Genomic DNA, 17,881 nt, shown 5'->3' with positions numbered 1-17,881 from the left:
GGACAGGCAGGCTGTAGGGGAGGAGGTAGGCCTGTATTTTGAACCAAAAAGCTGAAATGAGTTTTTGAGTTCAAAATGTGTAATTTTCCTGTATGCTGCTACCACTTTATAATCCATAATTTTTCGGCCAGGTAGTCCGATAAATTGGCGACACGAGAACAGTATGAGTGTAGGATGGTTTGGGAAAAGGCTTTTTTTGGAGATGGACAGGCAGGCTGTAGGGGAGAAGGTAGGCCTGTATTTTGAACCAAAAAACTCAAATGAGTTTTTGAGTTCAAAATGTGTAATTTTCCCGTATGCTGCTACAAATTTATAATTCATAATTTTTGGGCCAGGTAGTCCAATAACTTGGCGACACAAGAACAGTATGAGTGTAGGATGGTTTGGGAAAGGATTTTTTGGAGATGGACAAGCAGGCTGTAGGGGAGGAGGTAGGCCTGAATTTTGAACCAAAAAACTCAAATGAGTTTTTGAGTTCAAAATGTGTAATTTTCTTGTATGCTGCTACAATTTTATAATCCATAAATTTTTGGGCCAGGTAGTATGATAACTTTGCAAAATGAGAACTGTATGAGTGTAGGATGGTTTGGGAAAAGGCTTTTTTTTGGAGATGGACAGGCAGGCTGTAGGGGAGGAGGTAGGCCTGAATTTTGAACCAAAAAGCTCAAATGAGTTTTTGAGTTCAAAATGTGTAATTTTTCTGTATGCTGCTACAATTTTATAATCCATAAATTTTTGGGCCAGGTAGTATGATAACTTTGCAAAACGAGAACTGTATGAGTGTAGGATGGTTTGGGAAAAGGCTTTTTTGTAGATGGACAGGCAGGCTGTAGGGGAGGAGGTAGGCCTGTTTTTTTTTTCTTAAAAACTCAAATGAGTTTTTAGGTCCAAAATGTGTAATTTTCCCTTATCCTGCTACCATTTTATAATCCATAATGTTTGGGCCAGGTAGTACGATAACTTTGAAAAAGGAGAACAGTGTGAGTGTAGGATGGTTTGGGAAAAGGCTATTTTTGGAGATGGACAGGCAGGCTGTAGGGGAGGAGGTAGGCCTGTATTTTGAACCAAAAAACTCAAATGAGTTTTTGAGTTCAAAATGTGTAATTTTCTCGTATGCTGCTACCACTTTATAATACATAATTTTTGGGCCAGGTAGTCCGATAAATTGGCGACACGAGAACAGTATGAGTGTAGGATGGTTTGGGAAAAGGCTTTTTTTGGAGATGGACAGGCAGGCTGTAGGGGAGGAGGTAGGCCTGTATTTTGAACCAAAAAACTCAAATGAGTTTTTAGGTCCAAAATGTGTGATTTTCCCTTATCCTGCTACCAGTTTATAATCCATAATTTTTGGGCCAGGTAGTCCGATAACTTTGAAAAACAAGAACAGTATGAGTGTAGGATTGTTTGGGAAAAGGCTTTTTTTGGAGATGGACAGGCAGGCTGTAGGGGAGGAGGTAGGCCTGTATTTTGAACCAAAAAGCTCAAATGAGTTTTTGAGTTTAAAATGTGTAATTTTCCTGTATGCTGCTACCACTTTATAATCCATAATTTTTCGGCCAGGTAGTCCGATAAATTGGCGACACGAGAACAGTATGAGTGTAGGATGGTTTGGGAAAAGGCTTTTTTTGGAGATGGACAGGCAGGCTGTAGGGGAGGAGGTAGGCCTGTATTTTGAACCAAAAAACTCAAATGAGTTTTTGAGTTCAAAATGTGTAATTTTCCCGTATGCTGCTACAAATTTATAATTCATAATTTTTGGGCCAGGTAGTACAATAACTTGGCGACACAAGAACAGTATGAGTGTAGGATGGTTTGGGAAAAGGATTTTTTGGAGATGAACAGGCAGGCTGTAGGGGAGGAGGTAGGCCTGTATTTTGAACAAAAAAACTCAAATGAGTTTTTGAGTTCAAAATGTGTAATTTTCCCCTATGCTGCTACCATTTTATAATCTAAAATTTTTGGGCCAGGTAGTCCGATAACTTAGAAAAACGAGAATAGTATTAGTGTAGGATGGTTTGGGAAAAGGCTATTTTTGGAGATGGACAGGCAGGCTGTAGGGGAGGAGGTAGGCTTGAATTTTGAACCAAAAAACTCAAATGAGTTTTTGAGTTCAAAATGTGTAATTTTCCCGTATGCTGCTACCACTTTATAATCCATAATTTTTGGGCCAGGTAGTCCGATAAATTGGCGACACGAGAACAGTATGAGTGTAGGATGGTTTGGGAAAGGATTTTTTGGAGATGGACAGGCAGGCTGTAGGGGAGGAGGTAGGCCTGTATTTTGAACTTAACTCAATTGAGTTTTTGAGTTTAAAATGTGTAATTTTCCCGTGTGCTGCTACAATTTTATAATACATCATTTTTGGGCCAGGTAGTTCGATAAATTGCTGACACGAGAACAGTATGAGTGTAGGATGCTTTGGGAAAAGGATTTTTTGGAGATGGACAGGCAGGCTGTAGGGGAGGAGGTAGGCCTGTATTTTGAACCAAAAAACTCAAATGAGTTTTTAAATTCAAAATGTGTAATTTTCCCCTATGCTGCTACCATTTTATAATCTAAAATTTTTGGGCCAGGTAGTCCGATAACTTAGAAAAACAAGAACAGTATGAGTGTAGGATTGTTTGGGAAAAGGCTATTTTTGGAGATGGACAGGCAGGCTGTAGGGGAGGAGGTAGGCCTGAATTTTGAACCAAAAAACTCAAATGAGTTTTTGAGTTCAAAATGTGTAATTTTCTTGTATGCTGCTACAATTTTATAATCCATAAATTTTTGGGCCAGGTAGTATGATAACTTTGCAAAACGAGAACTGTATGAGTGTAGGATGGTTTGGGAAAAGGCTTTTATTGAAGATGGACAGGCAGGCTGTAGGGGAGGAGGTAGGCCAGAATTTTGAACTAAAAAACTCAAATGAGTTTTTGAGTTCAAAATGTGTAATTTTCCCGTATGCTGCTACCACTTTATAATCCATAATTTTTGGGCCAGGTAGTCCGATAAATTGGCGACACGAGAACTGTATGAGTGTAGGATGGTTTGGGAAAAGGCTTTTTTTTGGAGAGGGACAGGCAGGCTGTAGGGGAGGAGGTAGGCCTGAATTTTGAACTTAAAAACTCATTTGAGTTTTTGAGTTCAATATGTGTAATTTTTTCGTATGCTGCTACCACTTTATAATCCATAATTTTTCGGCCAGGTAGTCCGATAAATTGGCGACACGAGAACAGTATGAGTGTAGGATGGTTTGGGAAAAGGCTTTTTTTGGAGATGGACAGGCAGGCTGTAGGGGAGGAGGTAGGCCTGAATTTTGAACCAAAAAACTCAACTGAGTTTTTGAGTTCAAAATGTGTATTTTTCCCGTATGCTGCTACCACTTTATAATCCATAATTTTTGGGCCAGGTATTCCGATAAATTGGCGACACGAGAACAGTATGAGTGTAGGATGGTTTGGGAAAAGGCTTTTTTTGGAGATTGACAGGCAGGCTGTAGGGGAGGAGGTAGGCCTGAATTTTGAACCAAAAAACTCAAATGAGTTTTTGAGTTCAAAATGTGTAATTTTCTTGTATGCTGCTACAATTTTATAATCCAAAAATTTTGGGGCCAGGTAGTATGATAACTTTGCAAAACGAGAACTGTATGAGTGTAGGATGGTTTGGGAAAAGGCTTTTTTTGGAGATGGACAGGCAAGCTGCAGGGGAGGAGTTAGGCCTGTTTTTTTTTCTTAAAAACTCAAATGAGTTTTTAGGTCCAAAATGTGTAATTTTCCCTAATCTTACTACCATTTTATAATCCATAATGTTTGGGCCAGGTAGTACGATAACTTTGAAAAAGGAGAACAGTGTGAGTGTAGGATGGTTTGGGAAAAGGCTATTTTTGGAGATGGACAGGCAGGCTGTAGGGGAGGAGGTAGGCCTGTATTTTGAACCAAAAAACTCAAATGAGTTTTTGAGTTCAATATGTGTAATTTTTTCGTATGCTGCTACCACTTTATAATCCATAATTTTTCGGCCAGGTAGTCCGATAAATTGGCGACACGAGAACAGTATGAGTGTTGGATGGTTTGGGAAAAGGCTTTTTTTGGAGATGGACAGGCAGGCTGTAGGGGAGGAGGTAGGCCTGTATTTTGAACTTAAAAACTCAATTGAGTTTTTGAGTTTAAAATGTGTAATTTTCCCGTGTGCTGCTACAATTTTATAATCCATAATTTTTGAGCCAGGTAGTCCGATAAATTGGCGACACGAGAACAGTATGAGTGTAGGATGGTTTGGGAAAAGGATTTTTTGGAGATGGACAGGCAGGCTGTAGGGAAGGAGGTAGGCCTGAATTTTGAACTTAAAGACTCAATTGAGTTTTTGAGTTCAATATGTGTAATTTTCCTGTATGCTGCTACCACTTTATAATCCATAATTTTTCGGCCAGGTAGTCCGATAAATTGGCGACACGAGAACACTATGAGTGTTGGATGGTTTGGGAAAAGCTTTTTCTAGAGATGGACAGGCAGGCTTTAGGGGAGGAGGTAGGCCTGTATTTTGAACTTAAAAACTCAATTGAGTTTTTGAGTTCAAAATGTGTAATTTTCCCGTATGCTGCTACAAATTTATAATTCATAATTTTTGGGCCAGGTAGTCCAATAACTTGGCGACAAAAGAACAGTATGAGTGTAGGATGGTTTGGGAAAAGGATTTTTTGGAGATGGACAGGCAGGCTGTAGGGGAGGAGGTAGGCCTGAATTTTGAACCAAAAAACTCAAATGAGTTTTTGAGTTTAAAATGTGTAATTTTCCCCTATGCTGCTACCATTTTATAATCTAAAATTTTTGGGCCAGGTAGTCCGATAACTTAGAAAAACGAGAATAGTATTAGTGTAGGATGGTTTGGGAAAAGGCTATTTTTGGAGATGGACAGGCAGGCTGTAGGGGAGGAGGTAGGCCTGAATTTTGAACCAAAAAACTCAACTGAGTTTTTGAGTTCAAAATGTGTATTTTTCCCGTATGCTGCTACCACTTTATAATCCATAATTTTTGGGCCAGGTATTCCGATAAATTGGCGACACGAGAACAGTAGGAGTGTAGGATGGTTTGGCAAAAGGCTTTTTTTGGAGATTGACAGGCAGGCTGTAGGGGAGGAGGTAGGCCTGAATTTTGAACCAAAAAACTCAAATGAGTTTTTGAGTTCAAAATGTGTAATTTTCTTGTATGCTGCTACAATTTTATAATCCATAAATTTTTGGGCCAGGTAGTATGATAACTTTGCAAAACGAGAACTGTATGAGTGTAGGATGGTTTGGGAAAAGGATTTTTTGGAGATGGACAGGCAGGCTGTAGGGGAGGAGGTAGGCCTGTATTTTGAACCAAAAAGCTCAAATGAGTTTTTGAGTTCAAAATATGTAATTTTCCTGTATGCTGCTACCACTTTATAATCCATAATTTTTCGGCCAGGTAGTCCGATAAATTGGCGACACGAGAACAGTATGAGTGTTGGTTGGTTTGGGAAAAGCTTTTTCTGGAGATGGACAGGCAGGCTGTAGGGGAGGAGGTAGGCCTGTATTTTGAACCAAAAAACTCAAATGAGTTTTTGAGTTCAAAATGTGTAATTTTCCCGTATGCTGCTACAAATTTATAATTCATAATTTTTGGGCCAGGTAGTCCAATAACTTGGCGACACAAGAACAGTATGAGTGTAGGATGGTTTGGGAAAAGGATTTTTTGGAGATGGACAGGCAGGCTGTAGGGGAGGAGGTAGGCCTGTATTTTGAACCAAAAAACTCAAATGAGTTTTTGAGTTCAAAATGTGTAATTTTCCCCTATGCTGCTACCATTTTATAATCTAAAATTTTTGGGCCAGGTAGTCCGATAACTTAGAAAAACGAGAATAGTATTAGTGTAGGATGGTTTGGGAAAAGGCTATTTTTGGAGATGGACAGGCAGGCTGTAGGGGAGGAGGTAGGCCTGAATTTTGAACCAAAAAACTCAACTGAGTTTTTGAGTTCAAAATGTGTATTTTTCAAGTATGCTGCTACCACTTTATAATCCATAATTTTTGGGCCAAGTAGTATGATAACTTTGCAAAACGAGAACTGTATGAGTGTAGGATGGTTTGGGAAAAGGCTTTTTTTGGAGATGGACAGGCAGGCTGTAGGGGAGGAGTTAGGCCTGTATTTTGAACCAAAAAGCTCAAATGAGTTTTTGAGTTCAAAATGTGTAATTTTCCTGTATGCTGCTACCACTTTATAATCCATAATTTTTGGGCCAGGTAGTCCAATAAATTGGCGACACGAGAACAGTATGAGTGTAGGATGGTTTGGGAAAAGGCTTTTTTTTGGAGATGGACAGGCAGGCTGTAGGGGAGGAGGTAGGCCTGTATTTTGAACCAAAAAACTCAAATGAGTTTTTGAGTTCAAAATGTGTAATTTTCCCGTATGCTGCTACAAATTTATAATTCATAATTTTTGGGCCAGGTAGTCCAATAACTTGGCGACACAAGAACAGTATGAGTGTAGGATGGTTTGGGAAAAGGATTTTTTGGAGATGGACAGGCAGGCTGTAGGGGAGGAGGTAGGCCTGTATTTTGAACCAAAAAACTCAAATGAGTTTTTGAGTTTAAAATGTGTAATTTTCCCCTATGCTGCTACCACTTTATAATCCATAATTTTTCGGCCAGGTAGTCCGATAAATTGGCGACACGAGAACTGTATGAGTGTAGGATGGTTTGGGAAAAGGCTTTTTTTGGAGATGGACAGGCAGGCTGTAGGGGAGGAGGTAGGCCTGAATTTTGAACTTAAAAACTCAATTGAGTTTTTGAGTTCAATATGTGTAATTTTTTCGTATGCTGCTACCACTTTATAATCCATAATTTTTCGGCCAGGTAGTCCGATAAATTGGCGACACAAGAACTGTATGAGTGTAGGATGGTTTGGGAAAAGGCTTTTTTTGGAGATGGACAGGCAGGCTGTAGGGGAGGAGGTAGGCCTGAATTTTGAACTTAAAAACTCAATTGAGTTTTTGAGTTCAATATGTGTAATTTTTTCGTATGCTGCTACCACTTTATAATCCATAATTTTTCGGCCAGGTAGTCCGATAAATTGGCGACACGAGAACAGTATGAGTGTTGGATGGTTTGGGAAAAGGCTTTTTTGGAGATGGACAGGCAGGCTGTAGGGGAGGAGGTAGGCCTGTATTTTGAACCAAAAAGCTCAAATGAGTTTTTGAGTTCAAAATGTGTAATTTTCCTATATGCTGCTACCACTTTATAATCCATAATTTTTCGGCCAGGTAGTCCGATAAATTGGCGACACGAGAACAGTATGAGTGTAGGATGGTTTGGGAAAAGGCTTTTTTTGGAGATGGACAGGCAGGCTGTAGGGGAGGAGGTAGGCCTGTATTTTGAACCAAAAAACTCAAATGAGTTTTTGAGTTCAAAATGTGTAATTTTTCCGTATGCTGCTACAAATTTATAATTCATAATTTTTGGGCCAGGTAGTCCAATAACTTGGCGACACAAGAACAGTATGAGTGTAGGATGGTTTGGGAAAAGGATTTTTTGGAGATGGACAGGCAGGCTGTAGGGGAGGAGGTAGGCCTGTATTTTGAACCAAAAAACTCAAATGAGTTTTTGAGTTCAAAATGTGTAATTTTCCCCTATGCCGCTACCATTTTATAATGTAAAATTTTTAGCCCAGGTAGTCCGATAACTTAGAAAAACTAGAATAGTATTAGTGTAGGATGGTTTGGGAAAAGGCTATTTTTGGAGATGGACAGGCAGGCTGTAGGGGAGGAGGTAGGCCTGAATTTTAAACCAAAAAACTCAAATGAGTTTTTGAGTTCAAAATGTGTAATTTTCCCGTATGCTGCTACCACTTTATAATCCATAATTTTTGGGCCAGGTAGTCCGATAAATTGGCGACACGAGAACAGTATGAGTGTAGGATGGTTTGGGAAAAGGTTTTTTTTGGAGATGGACAGGCAGGCTGTAGGGGAGGAGGTAGGCCGGAATTTTGAACTAAAAAACTCAAATGAGTTTTTGAGTTCAAAATGTGTAATTTTCCCGTATGCTGCTACCACTTTATAATCCATAATTTTTGGGCCAGGTAGTCCGATAAATTGGCGACACGAGAACTGTATGAGTGTAGGATGGTTTGGGAAAAGGCTTTTTTTGGAGATGGACAGGCAGGCTGTAGGAGAGGAGGTAGGCCTGAATTTTGAACTTAAAAACTCAATTGAGTTTTTGAGTTCAATATGTGTAATTTTTTCGTATGCTGCTACCACTTTATAATCCATAATTTTTGGGCCAGGTAGTCCGATAAATTGGCGACACAAGAACTGTATGAGTGTAGGATGGTTTGGGAAAAGGCTTTTTTTGGAGATGGACAGGCAGGCTGTAGGGGAGGAGGTAGGCCTGAATTTTGAACTTAAAAACTTAATTGAGTTTTTGAGTTCAATATGTGTAATTTTTTCGTATGCTGCTACCACTTTATAATCCATAATTTTTCGGCCAGGTAGTCTGATAAATTGGTGACACGAGAACAGTATGAGTGTAGGATGGTTGGGGAAAGGATTTTTTGGAGATGGACAGGCAGGCTGTAGGGGAGGAGGTAGGCCTGTATTTTGAACCAAAAAGCTCAAATGAGTTTTTGAGTTCAAAATATGTAATTTTCCTGTATGCTGCTACCACTTTATAATCCATAATTTTTCGGCCAGGTAGTCCGATAAATTGGCGACACGAGAACAGTATGAGTGTTGGATGGTTTGGGAAAAGGCTTTTTTTGGAGATGGACAGGCAGGCTTTAGGGGAGGAGGTAGGCCTGTTTTTTTTCTTAAAAACTCAAATGAGTTTTTAGGTCCAAAATGTGTAATTTTCCCTTATCCTGCTACCATTTTATAATCCATAATGTTTGGGCCAGGTAGTACGATAACTTTGAAACAGGAGAACAGTGTGAGTGTAGGATGGTTTGGGAAAAGGCTATTTTTGAAGATGGACAGGCAGGCTGTAAGGGAGGAGGTAGGCCTGTATTTTGAATCAAAAAACTCAAATGAGTTTTTGAGTTCAAAATGTGTAATTTTCTCGTATGCTGCTACCACTTTATAATACATAATTTTTGGGCCAGGTAGTCCGATAAATTGGCGACACGAGAACAGTATGAGTGTAGGATGGTTTGGGAAAAGGCTTTTTTTGGAGATGGACAGGCAGGCTGTAGGGGAGGAGGTAGGCCTGTATTTTGAACCAAAAAACTCAAATGAGTTTTTAGGTCCAAAATGTGTGATTTTCCCTTGTCCTGCTACCATTTTATAATCCATAATTTTTGGGCCAGGTAGTCCGATAACTTTGAAAAACGAGAACAGTATGAGTGTAGGATTGTTTGGGAAAAGGCTTTTTTTGGAGATGGACAGGCAGGATGTAGGGGAGGAGGTAGGCCTGTATTTTGAACCAAAAAGCTCAAATGAGTTTTTGAGTTCAAAATGTGTAATTTTCCCGTATGCTGCTACCACTTTATAATCCATATTTTTTGGGCCAGGTAGTCCGATAAATTGGCGACATGAGAACAGTATGAGTGTAGGATTGTTTGGGAAAAGGCTTTTTTTGGAGATGGACAGGCAGGATGTAGGGGAGGAGGTAGGCCTGTATTTTGAACCAAAAAGCTCAAATGAGTTTTTGAGTTCAAAATGTGTAATTTTCCTGTATGCTGCTACCACTTTATAATCCATAATTTTTCGGCCAGGTAGTCAGATAAATTGGCGACACGAGAACAGTATGAGTGTAGGATGGTTTGGGAAAAGGCTTTTTTTGGAGATGGACAGGCAGGCTGTAGGGGAGGAGGTAGGCCTGTATTTTGAACCAAAAAACTCAAATGAGTTTTTGAGTTCAAAATGTGTAATTTTCCCCTATGCTGCTACCATTTTATAATCTAAAATTTTTGGGCCAGGTAGTCCGATAACTTAGAAAAACGAGAATAGTATTAGTGTAGGATGGTTTGGGAAAAGGTTATTTTTGGAGATGGACAGGCAGGCTGTAGGGGAGGAGGTAGGCCTGAATTTTGAACCAAAAAACTCAAATGAGTTTTTGAGTTCAAAATGTGTAATTTTCCCGTGTGCTGCTACCACTTTATAATCCATAATTTTTGGGCCAGGTAGTCCGATAAATTGGCGACACGAGAACAGTATGAGTGTAGGATGGTTTGGGAAAAGGCTTTTTTTGGAGCTGGACAGGCAGGCTGTAGGGGAGGAGGTAGGCCGGAAGTTTGAACCAAAAAACTCAAATGAGTTTTTGAGTTCAAAATGTGTAATTTTCCCGTATGCTGCTACCACTTTATAATCCATAATTTTTGGGCCAGGTAGTCCGATAAATTGGCGACACGAGAACTGTATGAGTGTAGGATGGTTTGGGAAAAGGCTTTTTTTGGAGATGGACAGGCAGGCTGTAGGGGAGGAGGTAGGCCTGAATTTTGAACTTAAAAACTCAATTGAGTTTTTGAGTTCAATATGTGTAATTTTTTCGTATGCTGCTACCACTTTATAATCCATAATTTTTCGGCCAGGTAGTCCGATAAATTGGCGACACAAGAACAGTATGAGTGTTGGATGGTTTGGGAAAAGGCTTTTTTGGAGATGGACAGGCAGGCTGTAGGGGAGGAGGTAGGCCTGTATTTTGAACCAAAAAGCTCAAATGAGTTTTTGAGTTCAAAATGTGTAATTTTCCTGTATGCTGCTACCACTTTATAATCCATAATTTTTCGGCCAGGTAGTCCGATAAATTGGCGACACGAGAACAGTATGAGTGTAGGATGGTTTGGGAAAAGGCTTTTTTTTGGAGATGGACAGGCAGGCTGTAGGGGAGGAGGTAGGCCTGTATTTTGAACCAAAAAACTCAAATGAGTTTTTGAGTTCAAAATGTGTAATTTTTCCGTATGCTGCTACAAATTTATAATTCATAATTTTTGGGCCAGGTAGTCCAATAACTTGGCGACACAAGAACAGTATGAGTGTAGGATGGTTTGGGAAAAGGATTTTTTGGAGATGGACAGGCAGGCTGTAGGGGAGGAGGTAGGCCTGTATTTTGAACAAAAAAACTCAAATGAGTTTTTGAGTTCAAAATGTGTAATTTTCCCCTATGCTGCTACCATTTTATAATCTAAAATTTTTGGGCCAGGTAGTCCGATAACTTAGAAAAACGAGAATAGTATTAGTGTAGGATGGTTTGGGAAAAGGCTATTTTTGGAGATGGACAGGCAGGCTGTAGGGGAGGAGGTAGGCTTGAATTTTGAACCAAAAAACTCAAATGAGTTTTTGAGTTCAAAATGTGTAATTTTCCCGTATGCTGCTACCACTTTATAATCCATAATTTTTGGGCCAGGTAGTCCGATAAATTGGCGACACGAGAACAGTATGAGTGTAGGATGGTTTGGGAAAGGATTTTTTGGAGATGGACAGGCAGGCTGTAGGGGAGGAGGTAGGCCTGTATTTTGAACTTAATAACTCAATTGAGTTTTTGAGTTTAAAATGTGTAATTTTCCCGTGTGCTGCTACAATTTTATAATACATCATTTTTGGGCCAGGTAGTTCGATAAATTGCTGACACGAGAACAGTATGAGTGTAGGATGCTTTGGGAAAAGGATTTTTTGGAGATGGACAGGCAGGCTGTAGGGGAGGAGGTAGGCCTGTATTTTGAACCAAAAAACTCAAATGAGTTTTTAAATTCAAAATGTGTAATTTTCCCCTATGCTGCTACCACTTTATAATCCATAATTTTTCGGCCAGGTAGTCCGATAAATTGGCGACACGAGAACAATATGAGTGTAGGATGGTTTGGGAAAAGGCTTTTTTTGGAGATGGACAGGCAGGCTGTAGGGGAGGAGGTAGGCCTGTATTTTGAACCAAAAAACTCAAATGAGTTTTTGAGTTCAAAATATGTAATTTTCCCCTATGCTGCTACCATTTTATAATCTAAAATTTTTGGGCCAGGTAGTCCGATAACTTAGAAAAACGAGAATAGTATTAGTGTAGGATGGTTTGGGAAAAGGCTATTTTTGGAGATGGACAGGCAGGCTGTAGGGGAGGAGGTAGGCCTGAATTTTGAACCAAAAAACTCAAATGAGTTTTTGAGTTCAAAATGTGTAATTTTCCCGTGTGCTGCTACCACTTTATAATCCATAATTTTTGGGCCAGGTAGTCCGATAAATTGGCGACACGAGAACAGTATGAGTGTAGGATGGTTTGGGAAAAGGCTTTTTTTGGAGCTGGACAGGCAGGCTGTAGGGGAGGAGGTAGGCCGGAATTTTGAACCAAAAAACTCAAATGAGTTTTTGAGTTCAAAATGTGTAATTTTCCCGTATGCTGCTACCACTTTATAATCCATAATTTTTGGGCCAGGTAGTCCGATAAATTGGCGACACGAGAACTGTATGAGTGTAGGATGGTTTGGGAAAAGGCTTTTTTTGGAGATGGACAGGCAGGCTGTAGGGGAGGAGGTAGGCCTGAATTTTGAACTTAAAAACTCAATTGAGTTTTAGAGTTCAAGATGTGTAAATTTTTCGTATGCTGCTACCACTTTATAATCCATAATATTTCGGCCAGGTAGTCCGATAAATTGGCGACACGAGAACAGTATGAGTGTTGGATGGTTTGGGAAAAGGCTTTTTTGGAGATGGACAGGCAGGCTGTAGGGGAGGAGGTAGGCCTGTATTTTGAACCAAAAAGCTCAAATGAAATTTTGAGTTCAAAATGTGTAATTTTCCTGTATGCTGCTACCACTTTATAATCCATAATTTTTCGGCCAGGTAGTCCGATAAATTGGCGACACGAGAACAGTATGAGTGTAGGATGGTTTGGGAAAAGGCTTTTTTTGGAGATGGACAGGCAGGCTGTAGGGGAGGAGGTAGGCCTGTATTTTGAACCAAAAAACTCAAATGAGTTTTTGAGTTCAAAATGTGTAATTTTTCCGTATGCTGCTACAAATTTATAATTCATAATTTTTGGGCCAGGTAGTCCAATAACTTGGCGACACAAGAACAGTATGAGTGTAGGATGGTTTGGGAAAAGGATTTTTTGGAGATGGACAGGCAGGCTGTAGGGGAGGAGGTAGGCCTGTATTTTGAACCAAAAAACTCAAATGAGTTTTTGAGTTCAAAATGTGTAATTTTCCCCTATGCTGCTACCATTTTATAATCTAAAATTTTTGGGCCAGGTAGTCCGATAACTTAGAAAAACGAGAATAGTATTAGTGTAGGATGGTTTGGGAAAAGGCTATTTTTGGAGATGGACGGGCAGGCTGTAGAGGAGGAGGTAGGCCTGAATTTTGAACCAAAAAACTCAAATGAGTTTTTGAGTTCAAAATGTGTAATTTTCCTGTGTGCTGCTACCACTTTATAATCCATAATTTTTGGGCCAGGTAGTCCGATAAATTGGCGACACGAGAACAGTATGAGTGTAAGATGGTTTGGGAAAAGGCTTTTTTTGGAGATGGACAGGCAGGCTGTAGGGGAGGAGGTAGGCCGGAATTTTGAACCAAAAAACTCAAATGAGTTTTTGAGTTCAAAATGTGTAATTTTCCTGTATGCTGCTACCACTTTATAATCCATAATTTTTGGGCCAGGTAGTCCGATAAATTGGCGACACGAGAACTGTATGAGTGTAGGATGGTTTGGGAAAAGGCTTTTTTTGGAGATGGACAGGCAGGCTGTAGGGGAGGAGGTAGGCCTGAATTTTGAACTTAAAAACTCAATTGAGTTTTTGAGTTCAATATGTGTAATTTTTTCGTATGCTGCTACCACTTTATAATCCATAATTTTTCGGCCAGGTAGTCCGATAAATTGGCGACACAAGAACTGTATGAGTGTAGGATGGTTTGGGAAAAGGCTTTTTTTGGAGATGGACAGGCAGGCTGTAGGGGAGGAGGTAGGCCTGAATTTTGAACTTAAAAACTCAATTGAGTTTTTGAGTTCAATATGTGTAATTTTTTCGTATGCTGCTACCACTTTATAATCCATAATTTTTCGGCCAGGTAGTCCGATAAATTGGCGACACGAGAACAGTATGAGTGTTGGATGGTTTGGGAAAAGGCTTTTTTGGAGATGGACAGGCAGGCTGTAGGGGAGGAGGTAGGCCTGTATTTTGAACTAAAAAGCTCAAATGAGTTTTTGAGTTCAAAATGTGTAATTTTCCTGTATGCTGCTACCACTTTATAATCCATAATTTTTCGGCCAGGTAGTCCGATAAATTGGCGACACGAGAACTGTATGAGTGTAGGATGGTTTGGGAAAAGGCTTTTTTTGGAGATGGACAGGCAGGCTGTAGGGGAGGAGGTAGGCCTGAATTTTGAACTTAAAAACTCAATTGAGTTTTTGAGTTCAATATGTGTAATTTTTTCGTATGCTGCTACCACTTTATAATCCATAATTTTTCGGCCAGGTAGTCCGATAAATTGGCGACACAAGAACTGTATGAGTGTAGGATGGTTTGGGAAAAGGCTTTTTTTGGAGATGGACAGGCAGGCTGTAGGGGAGGAGGTAGGCCTGAATTTTGAACTTAAAAACTCAATTGAGTTTTTGAGTTCAATATGTGTAATTTTTTCGTATGCTGCTACCACTTTATAATCCATAATTTTTGGGCCAAGTAGTCCGATAAATTGGCGACACGAGAACAGTATGAGTGTTGGATGGTTTGGGAAAAGGCTTTTTTGGAGATGGACAGGCAGGCTGTAGGGGAGGACGTAGGCCTGTATTTTGAACTTAAAAACTCAATTGAGTTTTTGAGTTTAAAATGTGTAATTTTCCCGTGTGCTGCTACAATTTTATAATTCATAATTTTTGGGCCAGGAAGTCCGATAAATTGGTGACACGAGAACAGTATGAGTGTAGAATGGTTGGGGAAAGGATTTTTTGGAGATGGACAGGCAGGCTGTAGGGGAGGAGGTAGGCCTGTATTTTGAACCAAAAAGCTCAAATGAGTTTTTGAGTTCAAAATATGTAATTTTCCTGTATGCTGCTACCACTTTATAATCCATAATTTTTCGGCCAGGTAGTCCGATAAATTGGCGACACGAGAACAGTATGAGTGTTGGATGGTTTGGGAAAAGGCTTTTTTTGGAGATGGACAGGCAGGCTTTAGGGGAGGAGGTAGGCCTGTATTTTGAACTTAAAAACTCAATTGAGTTTTTGAGTTTAAAATGTGTAATTTTCCCGTGTGCTGCTACAATTTTATAATCCATCATTTTTGGGCCAGGTAGTCCGATAAATTGGTGACACTAGAACAGTATGAGTGTAGGATGCTTTGGGAAAAGGATTTTTTGGAGATGGACAGGCAGGCTGTAGGGGAGGAGGTAGGCCTGTATTTTGAACCAAAAAACTCAAATGAGTTTTTGAGTTCAAAATGTGTAATTTTCCCGTATGCTGCTACAAATTTATAATTCATAATTTTTGGGCCAGGTAGTCCAATAACTTGGCGACACAAGAACAGTATGAGTGTAGGATGGTTTGGGAAAAGGATTTTTTGGAGATGGACAGGCAGGCTGTAGGGGAGGAGGTAGGCCTGTATTTTGAACCAAAAAACTCAAATGAGTTTTTGAGTTTAAAATGTGTAATTTTCCCCTATGCTGCTACCACTTTATAATCCATAATTTTTCGGCCAGGTAGTCCGATAAATTGGCGACACGAGAACTGTATGAGTGTAGGATGGTTTGGGAAAAGGCTTTTTTTGGAGATGGACAGGCAGGCTGTAGGGGAGGAGGTAGGCCGGAATTTTGAACCAAAAAACTCAAATGAGTTTTTGAGTTCAAAATGTGTAATTTTCCCGTATGCTGCTACCACTTTATAATCCATAATTTTTGGGCCAGGTAGTCCGATAAATTGGCGACACGAGAACTGTATGAGTGTAGGATGGTTTGGGAAAAGGCTTTTTTTTGGAGATGGACAGGCAGGCTGTAGGGGAGGAGGTAGGCCTGAATTTTGAACTTAAAAACTCAATTGAGTTTTTGAGTTCAATATGTGTAATTTTTTCGTATGCTGCTACCACTTTATAATCCATAATTTTTCGGCCAGGTAGTCCGATAAATTGGCGACACAAGAACTGTATGAGTGTAGGATGGTTTGGGAAAAGGCTTTTTTTGGAGATGGACAGGCAGGCTGTAGGGGAGGAGGTAGGCCTGAATTTTGAACTTAAAAACTCAATTGAGTTTTTGAGTTGAATATGTGTAATTTTTTCGTATGCTGCTACCACTTTATAATCCATAATTTTTCGGCCAGGTAGTCCGATAAATTGGTGACACGAGAACAGTATGAGTGTTGGATGGTTTGGGAAAAGGCTTTTTTGGAGATGGACAGGCAGGCTGTAGGGGAGAAGGTAGGCCTGAATTTTGAACCAAAAAACTCAAATGAGTTTTTGAGTTCAAAATGTGTAATTTTCCCGTATGCTGCTACCACTTTATAATCCATAATTTTTGGGCCAGGTAGTCCGATAAATTGGCGACACGAGAACAGTATGAGTGTAGGATGGTTTGGGAAAAGGCTTTTTTTTGGAGATGGACAGGCAGGCTGTAGGGGAGGAGGTAGGCCGGACTTTTGAACCAAAAAACTCAAATGAGTTTTTGAGTTCAAAATGTGTAATTTTCCCATATGCTGCTACAAATTTATAATCCATAAATTTTTGGGCCAGGTAGTATGATAACTTTGCAAAACGAGAACTGTATGAGTGTAGGATGGTTTGGGAAAAGGCTTTTTTTGGAGATGGACAGGCAGGCTGTAGGGGAGGAGTTAGGCCTGTATTTTGAACCAAAAAGCTCAAATGAGTTTTTGAGTTCAAAATGTGTAATTTTCTTGTATGCTGCTACCACTTTATAATCCATAATTTTTCGGCCAGGTAGTCCGATAAATTGGCAACACGAGAACAGTATGAGTGTTGGATGGTTTGGGAAAAGGCTTTTTTTGGAGATGGACAGGCAGGCTGTAGGGGAGGAGTTAGGCCTGTATTTTGAACCAAAAAGCTCAAATGAGTTTTTGAGTTCAAAATGTGTAATTTTCTTGTATGCTGCTACCACTTTATAATCCATAATTTTTCGGCCAGGTAGTCCGATAAATTGGCGACACAAGAACAGTATGAGTGTAGGGTGGTTTGGGAGATGGACAGGCAGGCTGTAGGGGAGGAGGTAGGCCTGTATTTTGAACCAAAAAGCTCAAATGAGTTTTTGAGTTCTAAATATGTAATTTTCCTGTATGCTGCTACCACTTTATAATCCATAATTTTTCGGCCAGGTAGTCCGATAAATTGGCGACACGAGAACAGTATGAGTGTAGGATGCTTTGGGAAAAGGATTTTTTGGAGATGGACAGGCAGGCTGTAGGGGAGGAGGTAGGCCTGTATTTTGAACCAAAAAACTCAAATGAGTTTTTGAGTTCAAAATGTGTAATTTTCCCGTATGTTGCTACAAATTTATAATTCATAATTTTTGGGCCAGGTAGTCCAATAACTTGGTGACACAAGAACAGTATGAGTGTAGGATGGTTTGGGAAAAGGATTTTTTGGAGATGGACAGGCAGGCTGTAGGGGAGGAGGTAGGCCTGTATTTTGAACCAAAAAACTCAAATGAGTTTTTGAGTTTAAAATGTGTAAATTTCCCCTATGCTGCTACCATTTTATAATCTAAAATTTTTGGGCCAGGTAGTCCGATAACTTAGAAAAACGAGAACAGTATTAGTGTAGGATGGTTTGGGAAAAGGCTATTTTTGGAGATGGACAGGCAGGCTGTAGGGGAGGAGGAAGGCCTGAATTTTGAACCAAAAAACTCAACTGAGTTTTTGAGTTCAAAATGTGTATTTTTTCCATATGCTGCTACCACTTTATAATCCATAATTTTTGGGCCAGGTATTCCGATAAATTGGCGACACGAGAACAGTATGAGTGTAGG

Source organism: Hyla sarda, chromosome 4 (genome assembly GCF_029499605.1).
Source record: "Hyla sarda isolate aHylSar1 chromosome 4, aHylSar1.hap1, whole genome shotgun sequence".
Lineage (NCBI taxonomy): Eukaryota > Metazoa > Chordata > Amphibia > Anura > Hylidae > Hyla > Hyla sarda.
This window is presented reverse-complemented; position numbering follows the sequence as displayed.